The sequence below is a fragment of the Camelus bactrianus genome, chromosome 33, assembly GCF_048773025.1.
Source record: "Camelus bactrianus isolate YW-2024 breed Bactrian camel chromosome 33, ASM4877302v1, whole genome shotgun sequence".
Lineage (NCBI taxonomy): Eukaryota > Metazoa > Chordata > Mammalia > Artiodactyla > Camelidae > Camelus > Camelus bactrianus.
In genome coordinates this window covers 4,369,793-4,397,516 of record NC_133571.1, presented here as the reverse complement: position 1 = coordinate 4,397,516, position 27,724 = coordinate 4,369,793, and the positions used below count along the sequence as shown (strand labels likewise).

The following is a 27,724-nucleotide window of genomic DNA, read 5'->3' as shown; positions in this document are numbered from 1 at the left end:
TTGGGCTACTGTGGCCTTAATCCAAGACCCATCCTCTCTGGGAATGAGAGAGAGGAGAAGGTCCTCAGTCTTTGGACCTGGCTTGATAATCACCCTTCACATTGGCATTTATTCTCTTAAAGTTCATTTCACACACATAGCCTCGGGTTAAGAAGCTACAATTCCATGCTATATATTTAAAATGAAGCTTATAAACCTCCCAAAGAAAGAAAGAAAGGAAGGGAGGATGGGAAGGAAGGAAATACTTTATCCATTAACCCTCACTGACAGTAAAATATAAACAAAATAAACTACTATTTCCATTTCTTTCCATTCTTGTTTTTCCAGTTCTTCTCTTTTAATGGTTCTCTTTTCATGTCCTCCACTGGTGGCCGTCTAGAGGGAGCACTTCACCTGCTACACACTCCTCCTTTCAGAGCAGCTTCACACAATTAAGCTTTGTGTGGACTTTATTCATTAGTCTTCGCTAGCTGCAAGGAAATGTTCTCACCCTCGGCTTTACTGACTGCCTAGTTTCTGCCCTGGGTAGTCTAGCTGTGGTTGCAGAGTCTACACTATTATTATCAAATTCATGTAGCTCTTTCAGAGATCCTTAACAAATGGAGTTATTCCACTGTTTCCTCTTTGCCTTCTCCCTCCATCTCCTTCCTTGTCATTCCTCCTCTACAGACTGCTGAGACGTTGGTCTGCCCTCCATACCACCCTCAGCAAGAATATTCAACGTCCTACCCTTTCTGACAGAAGCATCTTTCTCATGGGATACGGCTTTCCTTTCCTCTTTTCTCTCCCCATGCCTTGAAATCTTCCCAGTCTGCCCCCCACTTCCATTCCACTTTATTTTTCTTTTCTAATTACTCATGGATACGGCAAATACTTACTGAGCAGTGGCATGCCAGGCACTGAAGGAGAAGATAGAGCTATAAATCTCTCCCCTTGAGCACCTCTAATCTGGCGTCTCCAAATGCATTCAGACAGATGTTGCCAGTTCCAAACCTTCATTTTTCTTTCTTTCTAAAAACTTGCAGTGGATCCAGCTGTTCTTAACTCCAGGCTATCCTGTTGACATCAATCAATCAAAAGTTGTACAATGACAGTTACAATGAAGAAAAGAGGCAACTGGAGCTTTTCACTGGGGCTTTGGTGAAACCTTACTTAACCATTCCACAGAAGCAATAATAAGAGTAGCAGATAAACCTTCTTGCAAAAGGAAAACTCAACAAATTATTTCAAAGCTGAGTTTAAAATAAAAAGATGTTTTATTAGGTTCCAGAACTCCTGTGTCTATGCCTGGGAAGAACTTGGGCAAGCCCAGCCACTCCTCATCCACTGGGTTGACACAAGTGTTGTTCTTTCATAGAAGTCCCCAAGCACTTTACTGCAGGAATCTATGTCTTTGTTCAGTTTGATGTGGCCCTAGATCTCCCTTCAAGGGGAAACACCAAGCCCTATAGTCCACTTGACTCTATAATAAATCCTAGAATATCTCCTTTTCTCCTTCTTTCCTTAGAGTTAAATTTTGTTTTAATACAACAGGCAATTCCTCCTCTCTTTCCTCTCCCAGTTGAGAGAAAGAATGACACAAAATTATGATAAAAGGCTATTTTAGGAGTGCCATGTGCCAGAGCATTCTAAATAATTGACAATAAGTGTGTGGATTTATTTCTGGCCTCTCTATTCTGTTCCATTGATCCATATTTTTGTTTTCATGCCAGTACCATACCATTTTTGATTACAGTAGCTTTGTAGTATAGTTTGAAGTCAAGGAGGGTTATACCTTTATTTCTGTTCTTTAGTAAGATTGTTTTGGCTATTCAGAGTCTTTTGTGTTTTCATACAGTTTTTTAAAATTATTTGTTCTTGTTCCATGAAAAATGCCATTTGTATTTTGATATAGATTCCATTGAATCTGTAGATTTCCTTGAGTGGTATGGTCAGTGTAGAGGTTTCTCAAAAAATACTAAATAGAACTGCCATATGACCTGTCAATTCCACTACTGGGTATATATCTGAAAAGATAAAAACACTAATTCAAAAAGATACATACACCCCAATATTCATAGCTGCATTGTATACAGTTGCCAAGATTTGGAAGCAACCTAAGTGTCTATCAACAGATCAATGGATAAAGAAGATGTGGTGTATATACTATAGAATATGGCTCAGCCATAAAAACAAATGAAATTTTGCCATTTGTAGCAACATGGATGGGTATCAAGCATATTGAAATAAGTTAGAGACAGAAAGACAAAAACTGTATGGTTATCACTTATACATGGAGTCTAAAAATTAAAACTACTGAATTTAACTAAAAGAAATAGACTCACAGATAGAACAAACTAGTGCTTACCAGTGGGGACCAGGGAAGGGGAGGGGCAAGAGAGGGCTAAGTGGTTTACATAAATAGGGCTAAATGATTTATATAAATAAACAAGCTATAAGGATGCACTGTATAGCACAGGACATATAGCCAATATTTATAATAACCAGAGATGGAGTATAATCGTTACAAGCTGAATCACTATGTTATGCACCTGAAAATCAACTATAAATCAACTACACCTCAGTAAAAAATTAAAAAGAACATCTTGGAAGGTGATTAGGTGAGAGAGCTATGGAATGTGGAAGGAGCATTGCTGTTCAGTTCAAGCCTGGTCATATGATGGACATATCATCAGGTACATTTGAAAATCTTGACAAGTGTTCCCTGCAATTGGCAAATGCAGGGGGTTGGTGTTCATCTGTTGCCTGCCCTCAGCAGCTGAGCAATGGATGTCCTAGAGAAGGTCCTACATCTGCAGTGTTAACTGAATTCTCCTGTGATTGTGCATCAAAAGCATGCATGTTCCAGAGAGAAGGTCTGGAAATAGCAATGGGAATTTGAAGCCTGATGTCTGTTTAAAAGGTTATATTTTATAAGTGTGGCTGCCAGGGAAAAGGGTCCTCAAAAACTATGGGCTTTTTCAATGCTGAGTGGGTGAAGGAGTGACCAGCTGTTGGAGAGGACCAGCTACATCAAAGGAACTCCAGTTAGGAGGGCCCAGAATCTGGGAACCTGGGGATGTATCCATGAGACAGTCAGAGCCAGAGGTGAGACATAGAGATAAAACTGCCTTGCTCCTTCCAGAAGGCTCCTCTGAAGTCAGGGAGACTGTCTGCACCTGGGGAGGCCTGGTGACGTTTTACCTTTGAATGAAGGTTGAAATGTGGATATTGTTGAAGCCCTAATTTCTAAATTAAAATCACGTTCTGTGATAAAGTTTTGGTAGTGACTTAAGTAAGATAAGAGTGATAAGAAAAGTCCCTGGACACCTTGAGTTTCCACCCAAAATACAGAGGAAGGATAACTACCCCTAAGAAGATTTAGATGGAGAGTGGGGACACTGAGAAGGAGGGTGCGATGTAAGTATGCTTTAATATTCTCGTCACAGGAATACACACTTCATCTTTTTTTTTTTTTCTTCTTGTAACAACTTGGGTTCTCTTTCTTGCATCTTAATGTCTCAAAGAGGCAGGGACATGGATTCCTAGGCTTTTTTAGGAGGCAAGAATAAACAATGGAGAAGACAGTCTCTTCAATAAGTGGTCCTTGGAAAACTGAACTGTTACATGTAAAAGAATTAAATTAGAACATTTTCTCACACCATATACAAAAGTAAACTCAAAATGATTTAAAGGCCTAAATATAAGACTTTTTGATATAGGCAGAACACTCTTTGACATAAATTGTAGCAATATTTTTTTTTGGATCCGTTTCCTAAGGCAAAGGAAACAAAAGCAAAAATAAACACATGGGACCCAATTAAATGCAAAAGCTTTTGCATAGCAAAGAAACCCATCAACAAACAAAAAGACAACCTCCCAGGTTGCCATGGGGGCGGGGGGGGGGGGGGGGAAGGGACAGACTGGGAGTTCAAAATTTGTAGATACTGACAGGTATATGTAGAATAGATAAACAAGGTTATACTGTATAGCACAGGGAAATAGATACAAGATCTTGTGGAAGCTCACAGGGAAAAAAATGTGACAATGAATATATGTATGCTCATGTATAACTGAAAAATTGTGCTCCACACTGGAATTTGACACAACATTGTAAAATGACTATAACTCAATAAAAAACATTAAAAAAAAAAAAGACAATCTCCTAAATGGGAAAAAACATTTGGAAAGGATGTGACTTACTTACAAGGGGTTAATATCCAAAATACACGAACAGCTCATACAACTCAATATTGAAAAAAAGTCAAAAAATGGGCAGAAGACATCAACAGATATTTTTCCAAAGAAAACACAGATGGCAAACATGCACATGAAAAGGTGTTCACCATCACTATTCATCAGAGAAATGTTAATCAAAACCATGATGAGTTATCACCTCAAACCTCTCAGAATGGCTATTACCAAAAAGACCACAAGTAACAAATGTTGGCTGTGTCTCCATGAGGATGTGGAGAAAAGAGATCCCTCATGCACTAGTGGGAAAGCAAATTAGTGCGGGTAAGATGCTCTTTTAATCTCCACTTTCTACACCTTTTTTCTCTCTCTTGTGGTTGAGAAGTTTCTAGAGTTGTAAAGCCAATTCTCAAATATTTGAAAACCTGCATCCTGACCTGGTACATTGCAGTGAAATCCCACATCCTTGTATGTGGATGCTTCAATTGAAACTCCCTGTTTACTATTCTGTAACAGAATGAAGAATGAGTATGTCTTATCTCTCAAAGAGTGTAACTAGCCACACATGCAGAGGAAATAATTCTCTCTATTCTACAGCAGGTGCTGGAGCTCCACCAGCAGGAAGCTGAGGGGATCTTCTCAGTGGCTGCTCAGGTAAGAAAAAGTTACCAATTTTCCCACCACGAGAGTGCAATTGCAATGGGCACATGTATCCCACAAGCAGGTGTTGGAGGCAGAGTATTAAAATTAATAAAGTATATTATAAAAATGTTTCTAAAATATATACTCTGATAGACATTTTTTTGTAAAAATTTCCTAAAAATACGAAGTTGACATAGAAACACAGCAACCATGTAAAACCTAATTAATTTTTAACCTGTGAGGTTTTTTCCCCTTTCTAATTTTTTTTCATTGAAGCCTTTTCATTCTTTTACATTTTATAAATAAATATTTGTCTGTGGAGAAACTGATTTAGAAATTGACCTGAGGTTTACGTTTAAAATGCAGTTTCCTGACAAAATCCAACCTGAATTACATTCAGCATCAGAAGCAGGGGATTGGAATGCTTTTCTTTTTAAATGTTAGAAAGGAGCATCATGGGAACAGGACAACAATAATCAGTCAGGATCCAAATAAACACGAATGTTTTCCCAATCAGAACAGTAGGTCAGTCACAACACCTGCTTCATAGACCTCTCTTGATTTTCCATCCCTGATTATGAATTATGAGGATCTTATGAGACAATTGAATGGCCATGACAATGGATTACTATTTGACAATATTATATTCAGGATATTTTGCTATTTCATTGTTAGAATATTCTTTGTAATTTCCCCCTCATCAGAGAGAGTAAAACAGTGCCTTTTATGTTTCTTTTCAAGCTCTTTCCTGATTCAGGATACTGGTACTTTTCTTCTTTTCAACTAATGTAACAATTCCATCTTGACTGACTCATTTGAGGAAGAAATTAACATGCCCAATGCGAAGTAAACAAAAGAGGATCACTTAGTAAAAAGGGAAAGATGGCAAGTTATTCTGCAGTTTTTTTTAAGACAGCAGTGCCAAATCCTCATTAAAAATATGAATAGTAATAATATTATTAATAATAATAAAAACACTGGCTAGAAAGTAAACTGCTGTAAAGAAAACTGAAACCCTGGCGTGCTGTCACTAAGGGCTTATAAGTTCATGTGATCTCTCTGTGGAGATGGTTTTGTCTTGATCTTTTAACCCTGCTCTCCAATTGTCCCTGTATATGAATCATGTGACAAGCTCCAAACATAGTACTCTGACCCAGTGACTAAGGTCACACCAGAATCTTGGTTTTCCTATATTTTGCCCCCACATTTCACATCCAAACAAAATAACCATCCTGTACTCCATTAGCCAGAGAGAATTGCATCTATGTATAAACTGCCTTTCAGCAGACCATGTATTTCCACAAAGACAGAAACATTTGTCTCCTTTAAAAAAAAAAAACAAAAAACCAACACACAATGTTAAAGCTGTAAGTCAAGTTTATTCTGCGTCTTACTAAAGGCTAGAGCCTTGGAGACGCCTCTGAGACAGCTCTGGGAAAGTGTTCCAAAGAGGTAAAGGGGGACACCAGTATACATGTGACTTTGTCAAAGGTGGTCCCTGCAACCAAGCACACGTCTCATAGGTTTCTGCCACTCATGAGGAACAGATATCTCAGTTAATGGTTTCAGTGATTTTCTTAAGTATGGGAAGATGTAAGAATCCAGGTTCATAAAAAAAGTGTTTTCCTGAAAATATATAGTTATCTGAAGTACTGTTCTGCCAGTTTTCCCAGAGCAGAGAGGATCTCAGTCCTGCTCCCCACCCTGAGCTCCTGTCCCGGTGTGTTTAAGATCAGTGACTGCAGTAGCTAATGATTCAACCCGCATAGCTGGGTGGTGAGCGACATTTTTAGCTGGCACACTGAAAGCTTGAAGACTAATTTAACTGTTACTCATTTAACCCTAAATCTTTTAAATTTCCCCTTTTTATTTCCTTCAGTGCTTTTATTGCCTGTTTTGGGAGCTCAGGATGTAGTAGACTGTCAAGGCCTATTTCATTTTTCATTCTTTCAGGGGACTTCTCTTGTTCTTTTAATTAGGAGTGACGCCTCTGCTTCTTCATTTTTCTGGTATGTTTCTGAATCTGGGATTTTAGGAGTAACAGTTATGTGCGGTGGTCTTGAAGAGCTTTTTTTTTTTTTTTTCTTTTTTTTTTTTTAATGTGGGAGCTTCTCTGTGTAGACTGTTCACGTCTAACATTTTTGTCACGAGGGCTATGTCTAGTGTGGGTGGCTGCCACGTCTTTCCTCCCTGTGTGCTGGCTGTTAGCCTCTTGACTGAGAGTGTAGTTGGTGCTGTGGTGGCCTGGGCCTGCCCTGCTTGCTGAGGGTGGCCTCCTCTTTGCTCTGTGGATTTTGGAACTCTGACACAGGCTGAGTCTGCTTCCCCATTGTTGGAACAGAGGCTCCCAGACAGCTTCTGAGCTGTGGCGTGTGGCAGGTGTGACTGGAGATGTCCCCTGGAAGGGAAGTTGCTGAGCACGCCTCTACTGGACATGCCCACCAGAAAGTGCCTCTGTTTGGGCTTACAAAGCACACTTTGCAGTTGCTGCCCTTGTCCCTGGTTCAGCCACAGGTATGCTGGCAACCTGCCCTGATGTCCCCCAGGTTCTGTGCCCTCAGAGCCACCAGTGCAGATCCACCAACACCAGGCGCTAGGTACCCGGTAGTGCACATGTATTCATGGACCTGGATCCACTGTGAGACACAGAGTCAACCCAGACCCCAGCCTCACCCTGCATATGCAGGCCTGCTGTTAAACCAGACCCAGCCCAGCTGCATGCCAGAATTCCATTCAGTTGTCTCAGAGGTGTGGGCCCATGAAGGCACCAGTGGAGCAAATCTGTCACCCTGCCTGGGGCTGGATCCAAATCTCAGTCCTGCCTGCACAGTTGCTGGACCCCTGGGAATGGATTCAGGTTTCAGCCCCACCCCTACCAGAGAGCGGTGCACCAATGATTGTGCCCCCCCTAAAGCAAGCTGAGAAGATGGCTGTGTTTGTGCCATGCCCTCTGCTCAGGAGAGCGTGTGCCAACAACGGCGCTGAGCAACTCCCTCTGGGCTAGTGGAGATGGCTGCTACCATCCCTCCGTCCCATGCATGTCAGCAGTAGTGCTCTGTATGGGGGGACCCAGACTCTTCTGCACACACTCCCCCTAAGCTTGCCTCTGTGCAGTCAGCCCCAGTCCTCTTCGCAGGCTCATCCATGGAAGCCTGAGTTCTAGTCCCCAGTCTCAGCCCACCCCCGCTGCCTTGCGTCTTGGTCTACGGATCGCATAGACCCTCTGCGCCAGTTTCTCTCAGTTCTGTCTGCCAAGCAGCTGCTGTTTTCTCCTCCAAGCCTCTGAAGCTCTCTTTCCTTTTTCTTTTTTTTTTTTTTCATCTACCCAGTTTTGTGAGGATTCTTTCTCCTTGTATTTCCAATGTAAGAGATACTCTGCCAAAGTTCAGTAGGTGTTTTGTGCAAATTGTTCCATATGTAGATGTAGTTTTTGTTGTATTTGTGGGAAAGCGTGAGCACTGAGTCCTTCTACTCTGCCATTTTGGCAATCCCACCCTCTTTATGTTTTAAAACCCCAGCTTCCAGGGCTCAGCCTGTAGTCCTAAAAGCTACTTCAGCATTTCTCCTAGCCAACACTTAGGATTCTTATAAAAATAAAGTACTGGGCTTCCTATTGTAACATTGCAGATTTGCTGAAATGGAAATACCAACTAGGGTCTCCTGAATCACATGTCATGTAAGTATTGTCCATTAAGCATCGCTCTGCAATCATTCTCAAGAAACACATACAAAATAATACTGTGTAGAGAGTACCAGACTGAAGGCACTGAAAACCTGAGACGCTGTCTAGCCATCATGTAGGCTGAAGAAAAACCACATGCTTGCTATCATAAGCTGCTTGTTTCAAGGTTGACAGCTTCATCGTAGCACATTGGTTGTTAAACTCTGCCTCACAGAGAGAAGTCATAGAATTGCAGGGTAAAGGGATAAGAAGATGGTCTTACAGAAATTAGTTGTTCTAAAGTGACAGGTAAGATCCAAGGGAGGAAGGACGCACTTCCCACGTCTGGGCTGCTCTTACCTGAGAGAGGGGAGGGGGGAAGGGAACCCAGTTGCTGTGCTCATCTCCCTGAAGATTTTTGTGATGGAAAGAAAAAAAAAAAGCCGAAAGTGAGTTTTGCTCTTAAAGTCCCACAGAAGGTTGCAGTTGGCTCTAAGTGATAAAAGTTTAAAATCTATAATTCTTTTAAGAAGAAAAGTATTCCTTGGACAGAAACTTAAGAGAACTAAAAAAAAAAAAAAAAAAAAAGTGAGCGTATATTGTAGGGTAGCAAATGTGGGAGCTAACAATATTTTTTTTTAAAACTTAAAATTCTATCTCAAATAATAAATGGATACAGATATTGATATCTCAGAATATATGTGGAATGAAAATGGAGATTAAATGAGGGTAAAGAGGAAAGACAACAGGTGGGTTACAGGTAAATGACATGATGGAAAACTATGGCCTCCTGTAACAGGAAGAGAAAGATTGAGAAAGTGCTCAGTTCATAGGAGGTCTGCTGACAGGGCAGGGCCAAGGCAGAGCCAAGGCAGTATTCTGAAAGGACAGAACTTCCAATTTCCCCAGAAGTTTCTAGCATCAGGCTCTCCTGGGCTTCATCAATTTCCCAATTTTCACCCCATGATCTATTCTGCCTACTTAAAAAAATAAAATCTCTCTAATGCCTGAGATTCTTTTAAGAAAAGGGCTAAATCGTTCAATTCCTAACTAGTAATTTTGAAGAAAAAAATAGAAATGCTTGGTTTTCAAAGCATTTAAGTGCAAATAATCCTTAGTTTGGATGCAGTCAGTCAATCAACTAGAAACAATATCTGATTATAACAGCGCCTTCAGGGTGTGATGCTTTGTACTTTATAAAACACTGCCTATTCATCATCCCACATTCATTGCCTCATTCAATTCTCTCAATATCCCTGTGAGAAAGTCAATTATTTCCTTATTTTATAGATTAGTTAACTGAGACTCACAGTGGTTAGGTGATTTAAAATCAAATCTAGCTGACACAGAACAAAATACCCCCACTCTTAAATATCTAAGTGCTGATTAACCACATTTTTCAATCTATATTAAATTATTAGAACTTGAACATAATATTTATATGTAAGTATTTACTATTGTCTATTGTGTGCCAAACACAAAAGAAACAACATACCTTCATAGAGTTTAGAGTTAAATGGGGGGTACAGGTACTTGAGCATTCAATTTTCACACAGTGTAACAAGTGCACTTATAGAGGATGTCCAGAGTACTTGAGGATCTCATAGGAGGGGCATCTATTGTAGACCTGGTGCGGAGAAGGTGATTTCAAAGAAGCTTCCTGCAGGGAATGATGTGTAAATCTAGACCTAAAGGACTATTGAGAGGTAATCAGGTGAACAGGTAAGGAGAGGCATTCCAGGCTGAGGGACCAGCATGTGCAAGAAGAGAAAGTCAGATGCTGAAGTTGCACTACAGAGAGTTAAACAGCAGTGGAGCAATAGCATGGAACCATGGAGTAGTTGAGTCTGAGAGAGAAGCCTTGACTCAATTGTGCAGTAGCTTATAAACATCTCTTAAGGGATTTGAAATTTACCTTGGGGTCCTTAGGAAAATTTTGAAAAGTTTCAAGTAATAGATAAATAATTAGATTTACATTTAAGAAAGATTATACGGTATGCCTTGTAGTAAAATGGATTTGATTCACTGAAGTCTCTGGAAGCAAAACATGTTGGAGTAAACTACATCTGAACTCTATGTAAATTGGCAGAATTTACAGAAGACTGATTTTAGCTGGGTCTTCAGGGACAGGTCTGCAGATTAACCCAGGACCTGGGCACTTACACAAGAGGACAGGAATCTATCTATCTATCTATGGATAGACAGTTTTGCTCAGACCATAGTCAGGAATATTCTTTATTTCCCTGCAGAGACAAGTGAGAATTGAAGCTCTGCTACAAAGGTTTGAAAAAGGATTGGGAAGAGACTGTCCTTTCGCATTGAACCTTTTTTGGCTTTATTTTCAAATATTAGTTGACTATATATGTGGAAGTTTATTTCTGGGCTCTCTAGTCTGTTTCATGTGTCTATATATCTATTTTATGCCAATACCATACTGTTTTGTTTGCTATGGCTTTGTAGTATAGTTTTAAATCAGGAAATGTGATGCCTTCATCTTTGTTCTTCAGGATTCCTTTGTCTATATGGCATCTTTTGTGATGCCATACAAATTTTAGGATTTTTTTCCTACCTCTATGGAAAATATCATTGGAATTTTGACAGGCATTGAACCTGTAGATGGCTTTGGGTAGTATGAACATTTTAACAGTTTAATTCTGCCAGCCCATGAACACAGGCTAGCTTTCCACTTGTTTGTTTCTTCTTCAGATTCTTTCATCAGAGTCTTATGATTTAGTGTAAAGACCTTTCACTTCCTTGTTTAAATTTATTCTTAGTTAGTTTATTGGTTTTGATGCTATTTGTGAATGTGATTTTTTTCTTTAATTTCTTTTTCCAAATATTTCATTGTTTGTGTACCTAAATGCAACTGATTTCTGTATGTTTATTTTATAATCTGCAACTTTACTGAATTCATTGATTAGTTCCAACAAGTTTTTTGTTGAATAGGATTTCCCATATGTAAGATCATATCATGTACAAATAAAGACAATTTCACTTTTTTCTTTCTGATTTGGATGCTTTTTATTTATTTATCTTGCATAAGCTAAGAGTTTCAATACTATGTTGAACAAGAGTGATGAGAGTGGGGCACCCTTGCGTCTTTGCAATAAATGGTATTGTGAAAACCAGATAAGCTCATGGAGAAAACTGAAATTGGACCCCTCCTTATCTTAAAACATTCACAAAAATTAACTTGAAATGGGTTTCAGACTTAAACATAAAACCTGACTGTAAAATGCCTAGAAGAAAATATAGGAAGGAAAGCTCCTTGACATTGGTCTTAGCAACAATTTTTTTGATACGACACCAAAAGTACAAGCAACAAGTTTATTTTGACAATAAATAAATGAGACTATGTCAAACTAAAAAGCTTCTGCACAGCAAAAGAAGCACTCAACAAAATTAAAAGACAACTTACAGAATGGGAGATATGTTTGCAAATCATTTATCTGTTTAGGGGTTAATATTCAAAATATGTAGGGAACTCATACAACTCAATAATAAAAAAAGCAAACAACCAAATTTAATAATGGACAGAGGAACATAATCAACATTTTCCCAAAGACCTACAAGTAACCAACAGGTACATGAAAAGTTGCTCAACATCACTAATCATCAGGGGAATGCAAATCAATACCTCAATGATATATCAACTCACACCTGTTAGAATAGCTATTATCAAAAATAAGAGATAAAAAGTGTTGGTGAGGGTGTACAGAACAGTGAATACTTGTGCAATGCTGGTGGTGCAACCACTATGGAAAACAGTATAAAGGTTCCTTCAAAAAAAAATGAAATTGAACTATCATAGGTGCAATCCCACATTTGGGTATATATCCAAAAAAGTGAAAACAAGATTTAGAAAAGATATCTTCATTCTAATTTGTTGTAGCATTATTCACAGTAACCAAGATATGGAAAAATAAAGTGTCGTTGTCAACAGATTAATAAAGAAGACGTGATTTATATATATTCAACTGTACGTACGTGTGTGTGTGTGTGTGTGTGTGTGTGTGTGTGTGTGTGTGTGTGTGTATCTTTTTCCCAGCGTGGGAAAGAAGGAAATCCTGTCATTTGGACAACATGAGTGAAACTTGGGGGTTGAGAGTATTATGCTAAGTGAAAAAACTCAGCAAAAGACAAATAATGTATGATATCACTTATATATGGAATCTAAAAAGGCCAAATTTGTAGAAATAGAGTGTATTTTTGTTGCCTGGGACCAGAGGGTGGGAGAAACAAGGACATATCAGTCAAAAGGTACAAATTTTCAGTTAAAAGATTAATAAGTTCTGGGGATTTAATGTACACACTATGATTATAATTTACAGTACTGTATTGAAAATTTCTAAGAGAGTAGATCTTAAATGTCCTTACTGCAGAGAAGAAATGGTAATTAATGATGTGCTAAAAGTGTTAGTTAAAGCTATAGTGGTAATTATATTGCAATATGTAAATGTATGTATACATAATGGAAAACTACTCAGCCATAGAAAAGAATAAAATAATGCCATTTGCAGCAACAGGGATGGATCTAAGAGATTATCATACTGAATGAAGTAAGTCAGACAAAGACAAATATCATATGATATCAATTATATGTGGAATCTCAAATATGATACAAATGAATTTATTTACAAAACAAAAACGGACTCACAGACCGAGAAAACAAACATGGTTACCAAAGGGGGAAGGCAGGAGGAAGGATAAACTAGCATGTACAAATTACTGTATATAAAATAGCTAAGCAACAAAGTACTTGCATATGAGGACAATAATTTAGATCTTCATTTCACATCATGTGCCAAAATAAACTCAAGAGTGAAACAAAGAAGCTAAAGTCATAAATTATGGAAAGTAATTTAGAGTAAATGTAAAGCTAAAGGCTTATAATAATAAAATGACAATCTGGATAATTAGTTTTTGTGATCTGTGGATTTCTAAGCATAAATGAACTTTTAAAGTATGAAATCAGCAATTACCAAGGGTAAGAGCAATATCCTTGGATTAAAATTTACAAATGGTATACAGCAAAAAGTCATTATTAGCAAAATTAAATAACAAACTAGGGAAATACTTTTCCAAAATACAGAAATTAAAGGTAAAAAAGTTTTAAAACACTATTTTTTAATGGTCAACAATGATAAAGAGATTTCAGAGTGTAAGAACTACAAAAGAATAAGTATATGGAAAGAGTCTAACTTCAGTCACAATATAAGGGAAAGGAAATTTAAAAAATAAAAACATAAAGAAGCCCTTTTTTGTTTTCTGTTTTCCAACACTGAAAAGTTTTTAGAAACAAAATCCTCCCTGTGTGTTTTGGGAGAAACATAGGCAAGCACATAAACAACCAGTGTGTGTGTTAATTAGTATCAGTTTTCTGAAAAGCAGTTTTGCTACTGAAGCAGTAAACTAGCCTCTGGTCCAAAATGGCTTCTCTGATGCTAAAGCTGTTAGCTCATTCACTCTGACTGGGAGTTCTTGAAACTTGTTTTTTTCCCTGACAAACCCCCATCACTGTTTAACTTGCTCAAATGCTTCTGTGCTATAATCCATAATCTTCCCATTATATTCACTCTCATTCCTCTCCCCCACCCCCACCCAACCTCCTTTGTTCTAGGAAGAAAGTAATGTTCTAATAACCACCTGAGCACCAGAGACCCACAAAGCCATCAGGAGATTTCCATGACCAGGAGCAATTGTATCTGAGTGGACTTCTGGAACAAGCAGAATGCAAGACCCCCCACATTCTGATCTTTATCAACAGATCCACACCCCACCCCAAGCCCTTCTCATAAAACTTCCCCACACCCCATCCCTGGTGGACACACAGTTTTAAAGGTGCTAGCCTACTGTGGTACTCATTATCTGACAAAGCAATTAAAACTCTTTCTTTTCTACTTCACCCAAAACTGTCTCCAAAACTCTATTCCACTCTGATGCACAGAGGCTGACATTTCAGCAACAAATTTTGGTGGCTTGTCAGGGATCATTCTGACCTACAGGCAACCCAACCACAGATCTCTCTGGCTTGGTGGGGTGCTCCTAAGTGGTCCTCCATGCCAGCCTCCCTTGGGAGTGTGGAGGTTTGAGGGTGACTTAGGAGGCCAAATCTCCAGGGGGGAACTCACTTGTAGGCTCTGCCCCCTGGAAGGGGGGGCCCTTGACTTGCTGTCCTGTTGGCCCAAACTCCAAGACGAGGCTAAAAGTCAGGGAAAGAGGAAGGCCCCAGCAGCTGCCAAGGCCCCCTTTGCCTTGGGGACCTTCCCTCTCCCTCCACCCACTGGGACTGCTCCAAAATTCCTGCTGGATTGGGGGGAAAAAATCCCCATTGGGGAAGAAGAACAGTATCTGAGTGGTTGTGATTCCTTCTACCAGACCTAGGTATGTTCCCAGAAATGCACTCCTGGGCCTCCTTGACCTTGCCCATTTGGGGAGATTCCCAGTCTTGGGACACTCCTTCTCTTAAAAGGCTTGGTCACTTGGACCTGGTCACAGGCTTAGTGGAATTTAGAAGATGGTTGTGTTTCAGTTTTGGTTTCTCATTTCTGTTTGGCTTGCATTTGCTGGTCAACGGTATTTCTGTTTATTGAGATTGGTGTACACTGTTATTCAATCATGGAAAGCACTTCCTTGATTCCATCTGACAGTCCTTTGGGGAAACTGCTAGCCAGCTGGTCAACTTATAGATATAACCCTATGATGAAAAGGAAAATGATATTTTTATTAGCACAACATAAGGCTCTTGATATTGATGAAAAATGGCCTCTGTATGGTAGTCTTAATTACTTTACTATCTTGCAATTAAAATTGTTTTGCCACTGACATGGAAAGATGGGAAAAATCCCCTATGTCCAGGCATTTATACAGCTCCATAATGAGGAAAGCAAACAGCGTAAGAACAAGTTGATGATGCAAAGAATGGTTAAAAGTGTTCCACTTAAGAAAACAGAAGATGAAAAGGTAGAGGATGCTTTTTTAACCTTAGGTGTTAAGATTCCATTTAACAGATTCATATTTCAGTCTACCACAAACACCAGCACCAGCTCTGCCAGCTCCTGCAGTAGCAGCTGAAGCCTCGGAAGCCCCAGCTGGCCCAGTGCCCAAAACTATTTACCTTCCCTTGTCTATCCCTTGTCTATAAAAAATGAACCCCTAGACTATGGGGCAAGTCTGGTCTCTAATTCAAGGACCTAACAGGGTGCTCAGAAGCGGGGGAAAGCAAAGAAGTGCAATTCCCATTACAGTAACTTTCTATGGACACTAATGGCCAGGGTCAAACAGATGGATACTTTTGGAATTATGGCCCACTCACCACTTCAGATTTGATGAATTGGAAGAGCCATAATCCGTCGTATAGTGATGATCCTCAGAAAATGGTCAGCTTGTTTGACAGTGGATATTTAGTCACTCCTGTTGACTGGAATTAAATTGCACAATGTGAGAGCTGTGGGTTGTTTTATTTGGGGGCAAAATGAGGGCTATAGCCTGGGAGACAGCATTTCAGAGAGCTGTAAGAAACTGTTCTGAAAAGGCAGGGGAAAAATTCAGTATTATATATGATTTTAGTGAAGGGGGTAAGTGCAGTCAAGCACACAGTTAGGCAGAGGCAAACTGCTAGTTACGAGGAGCAGATATCACCGTTAATGATTTGAGTGCTTTTCTAGATATGAGAATACCCAAGAATTTGGGCTTATAAAATCCTCTCCTGAAAGTATTTAACTATCTGAAGTCCTGCTCCACCAGTTTTCCCAGAGCACAGAGCACCTCATTCTTGACCTCCATCCTGAACTGCTTTCAGGGAGTGTTGGAGGTCAGCGGCTGCAGTGGCTCATGATTGAATCCAAGCAGAGGTAGACGGCAAGTGCCAGTTTTTTAGTTGGCACTCCTAAGTATATTATTGACGAGCGACGAGCAGCAGCTAGTAGCCAACAAAATGAGAGAGGAAGCTCAAAAGCTATATGATGCAGACCCTAATCAAACCCTGGCTCCTCATATAGCCATTCTTCAGGCTGAACCCAGCTGGGACCCTAACACCAATGCGGGCGTGTTCATGCTAAACCACTACGGCAAATGTGTCCTTGCAGGACTTAAAAGAGGCTTCCCCAAACAGGAGAGCTTAAATAAGGTGCAGGAAGTCCAGCAAGAAATCAGTGAAAACCCTTCTATCTTTTTACAATGCATTGACTGGGCATATAGAAAGTATATGGATATGGATCCTGAGGCCTCTGAAAATATGAAAATGATCCATATGACATTTACTAGCCAGAGCTCCCCCGACAATAGGAAAAAAGTGAAACTGAGTAAAAGGGGTGATTGCCACGAGTCCAGGGCAATTAGCTGAAGTTGCTTTTAAAGTTTACAATGCTAGAGAGGAACAGAGCAAAACCAATTAAGATGCTCTATGAGGCCCCCTAAAACAGAGCCCTATTAAAGGGAAGAACTTTTAAAAAGAGAGAGAGAGAGCTTCCTTGGCTAGAAAATGATCAACGTGCTTTGTGTAAAGAAGAAGGACACTGGAAAAAGGATTGTCCTAAGATAAAGAAAAGAGAAGCACCAGCAGAGGTCATGGTAACCAAAACAATAAAAATTCAGACAAGGAACATAGTGACTGAAGGGGCCCAGGGCTCCTTGGCATGTTACCCCCAATCCCAACAGCCCCACAAGAGCCCCAGTTACAGTTAAGAGCTGGGAATTTAAAAAAAAAATTTAGTAGATCCTGGAGCAATTTATTCTGTTTTGAACTGTAAACTGGCCTCCTTAAGCAAATCAACAATACTAGTCATAGGTGTTTCAGGACAAGTTCAACAATGCCCCCTACTACACTCCCTACTACACTCATTTGAATAAGAAACAGGAAAACAGAAACTTACACATAATTTCCTGTACATACTGGATTGTCCAAGTCCATTGCTGGATAGAGACTTACTATGTAAACTGATTGCTCAAAAAATCTTTTCACCTGAGAAAGAGCTCTTATGCCTAAAAGTGGTTCCTGGAACGCTTTCAGATTTCAGCAACTACTTGATCGACCAACACCGACCCTGACCCATTACCAGAGGAGATTCTGTGAAGAAAAAGTGAGTAAGGCTGTCTGGGCTGATGGGGAGCCGAGGAGAGCCAGAGTTGCTGCCCCCAGATACCTTGTCTTAAAAGAAGGGGCACCACACCCAAAGAAAAATCAGTATCCATTAAATAAAGAGGCCTTGAAAGGAGTTCAACCAGTCTTAAAGGGATTTCGAAATGTGGACTCATGAGGCCTTGCCCATCTCCCTATAATACTCCTATTCTACCAGTAAGGGGACTTCATTCAGATGAATATTGCTTTGTTCAAGATCTATGGGCAATTAATGAAACAGTACAGGACACCGTCCCACTGTCCCAAGCCTATATACCCTGCTTACCACCATACCTGTGAAATAGAATATTTTACTCTTTTAGACTTAAAAGGTGCCATCTTTTGTACACCAATGGAAAAAAGTCTCAACTACTCTTTGCTTTTGAATGACAAGACCTGGACTGCAAAGGCAATCAACCAGTACTGATGGATGGCTCATCCCCAAGGATTTAAACATTCATCTACAATATTTAATGAGATATTGGTTAAAGACTTACAGGGGTTACACTACAGTCAAGGAGTTCTTCTGAAATACATAGATGATTTACTGATAGCCAGTTTGGACTGGGAACTTTGCATAAATAACACCATAATGGTTCTTAACCACCTTGCATGATGTGGATATAAGGTGTCCCCTAAAAAGGCCCAAATATACAAACTTCAGGTAATCTATTTGGGTTTCCAGTTACAGAAAGGAACCTGAAACTTGATGGCCAATAGGAATTGAGCCATACCTAACAGAGACAACTCCAAGGATTTCTGGAAATGGCTGGGGTTTGCTGCATTTAGATTCCAAATTTTAGACTTACTGCAAAACTGCTCTATGAGGCCCTAAAAGGCACAAATACTGAGCCTCTGGTTTGGACCAGTGAATGCTAGAAAGTATACGAAAATCTCAAAAACAAATTACTCATGGCATCAGAGCCTTAGGCCTCCCAGACTTAAAAAAAAGAATTCAGGTTGTATATATACGAAAAACAAGGAAGTATTAATACAATTGCTTGGAGAAATTCTTAGACCTGTGGCTTACTTATCAAAATAATTGGACAGTACAGCTAAAGGTGGGCCTCCCTGCCTATAGGCAGTGGCAGCAACTAGTGATTCATTACAAGAAGCTCAAAATTTTACTTGGGACCAACCCATAACACTGTTCATACCCCACCAAGTCCTGGTACTGCTGGCACAAAAAGGAGGACATTGGCTTTCCGTCAGGTGGATGGGACAATATCAGGCCATCCTCCCAGGTGATCTATATGTCAGAATTCAAACCAGCAATTCCTTAAAATCTGTTTACATTACTGCTGTTCCCGCAAAAGCACCAATGACCCCAAATTGTCTTGAAGTCTTAGAAACCGTACATAGTTTCAAGTCAGCTTGATCTTTCAGATCAATCATTTAAAAAGCTTACTGGACTTAAAATAGACTTGCCATATGACCCAGCAATCCCACTGCTGGGCATATATCCAGATGGATCCTTAATTCAAAAAGACACCTTCACCCCAGTGTTTATAGCAGCACAATTTACAATAGCTAAGATATGGAAACAACCTAAATGTACATCAACAGATGACTGGATAAAGAAGATGTGGCCTATTTATACAATGGAATACTACTCAGCCGTAAAAATGACAACATAACACCATTTGCAGTAACATGGATGGCCCTGGAGAATATCATTCTAAGTGAAGTAAGCCAGAAAGAGAAATAAAAATACCATATATCACTCATATGTGGAATGTTAAAAAAAAAAAAAAAGAACCCATATATAAAATAGAAACAAACTCACAGACATAGATTACAGATTTGTGGTTGCCAGGGGGGTAGGGGGTGGGGAGGGATAAAAATGGGAGTTGGAGATTTGCAGATACTGACCGCTATATATAAAATAGATAAACAAGTATATACTGTATAGTACTGGGAAAAATATTCAATATCTTATAGTAGCTTATGGTGAAAAAGAATATGAAAATGAATATATGTATGTTCATGTATGACTGAAGCATTGTGCTGTACACCAGAAATTTATACAACATTGTAACCTGACTATATCTCAATAAAAATAAATAAATAAAATGAAAATGAAAATCTTACTGAGCCTTGTTCACTGATGGCAGCAGTTTCATAAAAGATGGACAGGTGTGCTGGCTACACTGTTACTGCAGAATACCTAGTCACTGAGGCAGCAGCTCTTTCCCCCAAACTTCTACCCAGAAGGTGGACCTAATTAACAGCCCTGACACAAGCTGTCCAGCTTTCCAAGGGGAAAAAGGCAAATATTTACACCGACTCTAAATATGCCTTCTTGGTGTTGCATGCTTATGGAGCAATTTGAAAAGAAAGAGGACTGTTAACTTCCAACAATAAAGAAGTAAAACATACTCCAGAGATTTTGGCTCTAGTCAATGCAGTGGCTGAACCAAAGGCCATGGCCATCATGCAGCGCCCAGGACACTAGAAATTTATATCCTTTGCAGGTCAAGGAAAGCAGATGGCTGACAGGGCCACTAAGCAAGCCACTTTAGAAAATCCCTTTGTTGGAGCCCCAGTATCCCAATTGGAACTAACACAATATGAACCCCATTATAATCTAGAGGATAATCAGAGAGCAATGGACTGGGGGTTAATACTAAAGATCAAACTGGAAAATGGAAAATGAATTCCAATGAGCTAATCTTATTGCCTGCTGCCCTCGTGTGGCCAATGAAACACCTACATGAAGGAACACACTGCGGGCGAGATACCCTTATGAACTTAATTTGACCACACTTACAAGGGCCTACCTTACAATCACCATCTACAGGATTGTTCACAGCTGTTTCATATTGTGAAAAAACAATCCAAAAGGAGAAAAAACAAATCAAATCAAAGGAACACAGTTCATTGGGGAACACCCGTGTAAGGACTAGCAGGTATATTTCATTCAAAAGCCCAAAACAAAAGGCAACATCAGATATCTATTAGTATTTATGGACATTTTCTTGGGATGGACAGAAACCTACTCGACCAGGATGGAAAAGACAACTGAAGTAGTCAAAGACCATCTTAAAGAAATTATTCCCAAGTATGGACTACCATCTGAAGCAACAATGGATCCACCTTTATAGCAGAAATAACCCAGAAGGGAAGCATAGCCTTGGGTATTAAGTGGAAGCTTCATTCAGTTTGTAGATCACAATCCACGGGTAAGACTGAAAAACTGAGCAATACTTTAAAAAAGACTTTAGCAAAACTTTGTCAGGAGACTCACTTAAAATTGGATAAATTCTTACCTATTGCTCTTCTCCACTTATGGGTGGCCCTCAGAAACAGGCTTGGGTTAAGCCCCTGTGAAATTCTAAATTCTACATAGCACACCTAGCCCCTAATGGAACAGGAAATTATGTTCATATTTCACAAGAATCTGCCATTAAACAGTATGTTCAAGTTTGATCAGATATTAACCTTCATGCATGAATCTCTCTCAGGTCCTGTTCTCAGCTGCAGACACCTCTGCATCCCTTCAAAGCTGGAGACAAGGTTCTTTTAAAAATGTGGAAAGAACAAGGACCTGAGCAACAACTGAAAGAAAAGTGGGCAAGTTGCCAAGATGGCGGAGTAGGTGGATGCTCTTAGTTCACCCTCTCCCACGGACACACCAAGAGAGACAGCCATGGACCCACCCATTCACTCAGAACACCTGCTGAACCTTGACCGAACATCACCTGTTTCAAAAGATAAAATTTCTCACAAACTCTGGTAGGGGGAAAAAAAAAGAAAAGGGAAATGAGTGTGGGACCTGTCCCATGGGAGGGAGCAGCTAAGGAGGATTAGACTCTTATGATGGGAAGCCCCCTCCCCAATGGAGAGGTCAGCAAGGATGGAGGGAGAAACTCCGAGGCTCAGGGGAGTGCACAGAAGTCTCTTAGCTGACAGAACTGAGAGTTAAGTGGTACAAAGGGTCCCTGAGATCCCTAGCCTTAGGTGCAAGCGGGCAGGGTTGGATCAGGACTGGCTGCCCTAGCTGGGTGGAGGGCTGGGGCGAACTGGACAGAAGCCTCAGGGGGCTGGGGTGCACTGTGGGCCATGGCTGGGAGGGTATACAGAACAGAATAGCCTGGGTCCCCCCGTTGAAAAAAAATAACACTGCTGGTGTGCGGTGGGGATGGGGCGCAGTGCAGCTGGGCCATAATCACTGTCTGCTGGCTGCCGGCATCATCGCTGGGGTGTTCTCAGAAGAAGTAAAGTGGGGCTCAACCATACTTGCTGTTGAGGGGCTCCCAGAGTTGAAACCTGAAGCCGTACCCAAGGGTCCACAACTTCAAATTGTAACAGAGGAGAACAAACCTGACTCTATGTTGGACCTGCTCCTCCAGTTTTAACCACTGTGCCCTGTTTTCCAGGCTTAGTCGCTAGCTCTGCATCTTTTGTGAAACAGTGTTGCCTTTGGCCTGGAATATACAAGAGAGCCTATTCTCGGGGCTCTGACCTTTAAAGATAGTAACACTTTTGCACTTATGTAAAGATGACAAGTTGCCGAATAGAAAATAACATTTGTTTTGTTGGAGGTTTACAAGGACACCATGGCCGGACCCACATGGACAGCTGCAGGAACAAAGAATTCCTGCAGCAAGAAGTTTGCACCAACCAACCACACCCCCTCCCCTGTTTTTTCTGTATTCTGACTAAAGCGGGATGGTTCTCCAAGACAGTCTGCAGTCCTCTTGATCTGCCAGCTTTCTGAATAAAGTTGCTATTCCTTGCCCCAAGACCTAGCCTCCTGATTTACTGGCCTGTCGTGTGGTGAGCAGAATGGGTTTGGACTCAGTAGCAATAGGTGGACTGAGATTTGTTTACAGCCCCAGGCAGAGGGAACCAGTTTGCTCCACAGGTCCTGTGCCTCTAAGACAAATGAGCAAGGAGCAGAGTTCTGCTGCATGGCAGGGGTGAGTGCTGGTGCAGTGTTCACAGCAGGCCTGCTTACCACACGCAGACATGGCACTGGGAGAGCGCTCACCCGGTAGCATGCCATGATCCAGGTGTGTGACCCAGAAGTTGGCAGAGCTGCACTGGTAGCTCTGAGGGCAGAGAACCTGGGGGACACCAGAGCAAAGTACTGACATTCATGGGGCCAAGTGAGGACAAGGGGAGCATCAACAAGGAGCACCTGAAGCACTCCCACCCCACCTACCACACACCATGGCTTAGAAATGGGGCTGGAAGCCTCCATTACAACAAAAGGAGGAACAGACCCAGACCCTGTCTGGGCTGTGACAACCATAGAATTAAAAGGAGGCCCCGCTGAACAATCAGGGCAGGCTCTGTTCACCACAACACCAGCCACAGCCCCAATCAAAGTGGTAAGAGGCAGCATACACAGAAGAAAGATGTGGCAACCATCCATACTAAAAACAGACCTTGCAACAAAATTATTGGTGGTGCACAGCCTACAAAGAAATGCATGCTCTTTAAAAAACAAAAAAGCCCTTCAAGACCGCAGTAGATAATTGATAATCCATAGTGCCAGAGAGATGCAACTAAATGAAGAAGCAGAGGAACGATTCCCAATTAAGAAAACAAGAGAAGTCTCCTGAAAGAATGATCAATGGAATAGACCTTGAGTTGCCAAAGCAATATTGAAGAAAAGTAACAAAGCTGGAGGAACTCCCCTCCCAGACGTCAGACAGTGCTACCGAGTCACCAAAACAGCATGGTATTAGCATAAAAACAGCTACATGGGTCAAAAGAACAGAACAGAGAGCCCAGAAATAAACCCACAAACATTTGGTCAATTAATCTTTGGAGGCAAGAACGTACAATGGACTATAGATGGTCTCTTCAGCAAATGGTGTTGGGAAAATTGGACTATTCATGTAAATCAGTGAAGTTAGACTACTTCCTCACAGCATACACAAAAATAAACTCAAATGGCTTAAAGACTTAAATATAAGACAAGACATGATTAACCTATAAGAAAACAAGAAAAACACTCTCTGACATAAATCTTAACAATGTTCTCCTAGGGCAGTCTACCGAAGCAATAGAAATAAAAGCCAAAATAAACAAATAGGGTCTCACTAAACTAATAAGCTTTTGCACCACAAAAGAAACCATAAGTCAAACAGAACAACAACCTATGGAATGGGGTGTAATGTTTGCAAATGATACAATGGACAAAGGTTTAATTTCTAAAATATATAAACAGCTCAGACAACTTAGGAACAATAAAACAAACAATCCAATCCAAAAATACACAGAAGACCTAAACAGGTAATTCTCTAATGAAGACACAAATGGCCAATAGGCACAAGAGAAAATACTCAATATGGCTAATTATCAGAGAAAGGCAAAACTGCCGTGAGGTATGTCCTCCCACCGGTCAGAATGGCCATCATTCAAAAGTTCACAAACAATAAATGCTGGAGAGGCTGTGGAGAAAAGAACCCTCCTACACTGTTGGTGGGAATGTATTTTGGTGCAGCCATTATGGAAAATAGATGGAAATTCCTCAAAAAACTAAAAGTAGAGTTATCCTGTAATCCAGCAATCCCACTTCTGGGCATATATCTGAAGGGAACAGTAATTTGAACAGATGCATGCACCCCAATGTTCATAGCAACAATATTTACAATAGCTAAGACATGGAAATAACCTAAATGTCCATCAACAGATGACTGGATAAAAAAGATGTGCTATATTTATACAATGGAATACTACTCAGTCATAAAAAGAATACAATAACGCCATTTGCAGCAACATGGATGGGCCTACAGATCATCATTCTAAGTGCAGTAAGCCAGAAAGAGAATTAAAAATACCATATGATGTCACTCATATGTAGAATCTAAAAACAGAAAAATAGAGGACACTAATGCACTCATCTATAAAGCAGAAGCAGACTCACAGACACAGTAAACAGTCTTATGGTTACCCGAGGAAAGTAGGGGTGGGAAGGGATAAATTTGTGAGTTTGAGATTTGCAAATGTTAGCTACTATATATAAAAATTGATTAAAAAACAAATTTCTTTTATATAGCACAGGGATCTATATTCAATATCTTATAATAACCTTTAAAGAAAAAATATAAAAATGAATATATGTATGTATATGCATGACTGGGACATCGCGCTGCACAACAGAAACTGACACATTATAACTCACTATACTTCAATTAAAAAATAAATAAAATAAAAATAGTAATAAAGGAAAATTGGAAGGGACTGTTGTGCCCATTGACGTCCTTCATAGTCCAGTGACCCCCATTCCTAGGCTCTCAGATGTCTGCCTGTGATCCCTCAACAGATAAAGTACATTCTCTACTGGGCGTTTTTCCCCTAACAAACTAATAGCCCTAGGTGATGCTCAGGCTGGCCTGTTTCAGCCCACCTGATCAGCGTCATAGACCCCACCAACCTTCCTGGGCCCGACACTTCTTACCTCCCACTTATTACCTATAACCAATCAGAATGTATGCATGAGCCAATCACACAGCCCCCAAACCCACTGTAACCACCATCTCCTCCCCCCAATAAAAGACCCTGTACTCCCAGCCCAGGGCTCACAGAGGCACCCTTGTCTGTGTGGCCCTCTGTGGTCTGTAACAGCACACCCCAATGAACTCCTTTCCTTTCCCATTCTTTCTCTCTGTTAAATTCTCTCACCACTGGCTCACTGCCCAGCTGCCCTGCTGTGTCCCACAACAGGGACCCTATGACCTACTCTTGACTACACATACTTTCCTTGAGTTGGGCTGGATCAAACCGTGGATTCACCACACCAGAGCAAAACCACCAACTGGAGCTGATGCTGAGGTTAAAGGCCCACCCCTTCACAAGCAACAGCCGACTGAAACAGTGGAGCATTGGGCTGCACAAACGCTAAAGGACCGTAAGTATTTGTTTAAACAAAAAATATAACATAAAACTCCACTCTTGCCACCTTTCTAACCCTTCCTTGCCTGGTAATGGGAAATACTCTTTTTTTTTTTTACAATGGGCTTATTCTTATGCTGATTCTTTTAATTACTTTAATTGCTGGATTTGCGGCCAACTTCCTACATCCAGATCATCCCCGGGCTTCCGTGATGGGTTTCACCCTTACAGGGAACAGACTGGAAATAACTGGGTATTTTAATTTATGAGACTCACAATCAACTGCTATAAACACTGAAGTTACTAACTATGACCTGTTAAGCTGGCCTACTAGAAATGCTGTAAGCCTGCCAGGCCACAATTTCCCTTTTTCCTTGAGCTCTACTACCCAGATAAATGTGAATATGGCTCTCAAATTTAAAAAACAGCCAAAGTTTGTTCAAAAGCCACACTAGACGATGGGAAGATTTAATCAGATGTTGGATGGAACCTTTTGGTTAATTCCTGAATATTACAGACTAAACACGAAAACGCCCCTGTGTCGGGAACAACAGAATCACACCTTCTGTAACTGGCCTAACTCTACCTGACATTTAGGGTGGATCTCCCTTGAACACTGTGACCACCTCATAATTTTAAAAATCGGTGACTGGTTTGCTACAGACTGGATTCACAGACCAGGCATTTCCTGGTTTGCTCCAAATGGAACTCAATGGGTTTGTCAAACAAACTTATGGGCCCTGGCTTCCCCCTGGGTGGGTCAGAAGATGTGCTTTGTGTTCTCCCTGGGTGCAAGGTCACAAGTATAAATCCTTAAAAACAGCCAAAATTGCCAACTAACCCTGTCTCCATTCTTGATGGAGTAGCTCAGTCTTTAAATGGTATAACTGTTGACTCAATTTCTTTGTTTCAAATACTGGGTTAGTGAGTGTATCCCTCCACATTGACGCCTTAGTACAATTTACCCAAAACTCTGTCTCTGAGACTCAATTTGACACCAGTGCACAGAGGCCAGCATTTCAGCAACACTACCATGCAACAATAGCTTGATAGTCTTATAGAAAAGACATTACTAGCTCAAAAATATAAGAATATTTCCTGCATAAATTATTAGAAATTCATACAATTACTTAGAACCAAAGATTGTCATTACAAAGAAATTTTAATTATTTTTACCTTAGCATTTTAAAATGTTTTTATTAATCAATAAAGTAGTATGAACAATAAAAAAATGAGAAAGGCAGAAAGTAATTTTAAAAAAGCCTCAGTCTAAATAGAGATCAAGGAACCAAAGCTGATCTGTTGAAAACATTTATAAAACTGAAAAATCTCAGGCAAGATTGATTAAGAAAAGGAGAGATAAAGGGAGACATAAATGCCATACATAAATAATGCTATTAATTAAAAAAATTTTAAAAGAGATTTTAAAAATAAGTTTATACTATAAAAGTTTTTATGACATAAATTAGAAGGCTTAGGCAAAATGGATATATTCTTAGAAAAATATAAACTTCTAAAAGTGATTCAATATTGATTAGAAAAACATAAATTTTATATGACATTAAAGGAAATCAGCCATTTAAAAACTGTCCGAAAGTCTTTACCACTGAGTTGTACCAAACTTCCAAAATAAGTGTAACATACACAAACCCTTTCTAAGACAAGAAAAATAAAATATTCTACCTTAAATTTTATAAGGCTGGTATAACATGACACCAAAATTAGTTACAAACAAGACAGGAAAGTTACAGAGTATTCTCACTTATGTACATAAATGCAATAGGCTAATTTTGAAACTGTATAAAAATGTGTATTACATCACAATTAACTTCAGTTCATCCTGGAATACAAGACTGGCTCCATGGCAGAAAATATATTAACCTAACTACATTAACAGATTAAAGAGGACAATCGTATATGACTAGACGGTGTGTCTCCACAGTGGAAAGTGCAGGTTCTGTACCACTTTTTAAAATGAAATTGTTCTCTCTGGATTTGCTCACTGTTTTATCCTTTTCTGAGCTGGAATGTGTGCATAGAGTTGATCTGGTAGAAGAATTTATACAATGGGAGAAACCTGGATTTTAGAACAATCTCTTGAGGTGAAGCCGCAGGACTAGCATCTTGTAATGCTCAACCATCATTGTAATGCTATATTTTGGTCTCTTTGAGCAACTTGAATTATGCCCTAATTAACACAGAGAGACAAGGGAAGCCTGAAAAATAAGCCAAGTCTGACTGACACACTCCCCTCTCCCCAGTGTTTACCATGGTATGAAGAG

The 27,724-nt window shown here is 40.1% G+C and overlaps 1 long non-coding RNA gene across 4 annotated transcripts in view; it reads right to left on the bottom strand.

Moving 5' to 3' along the window:
- Window positions 1-27,724, bottom strand: part of LOC123616343 (uncharacterized) — a 114,428-nt gene that overhangs the window by 21,956 nt on the left and 64,748 nt on the right. For 3 of the 4 annotated variants that reach the window (XR_012503764.1, XR_012503766.1, XR_012503763.1), the window contains one exon: window positions 879-1,056. This is a non-coding gene — a long non-coding RNA (uncharacterized LOC123616343). Of the gene's footprint in view, window positions 1-878; window positions 1,057-11,487; window positions 15,174-15,791; window positions 15,897-27,724 lie in introns of those variants that run through there. The other variant, XR_012503765.1, reaches the window with a different exon arrangement.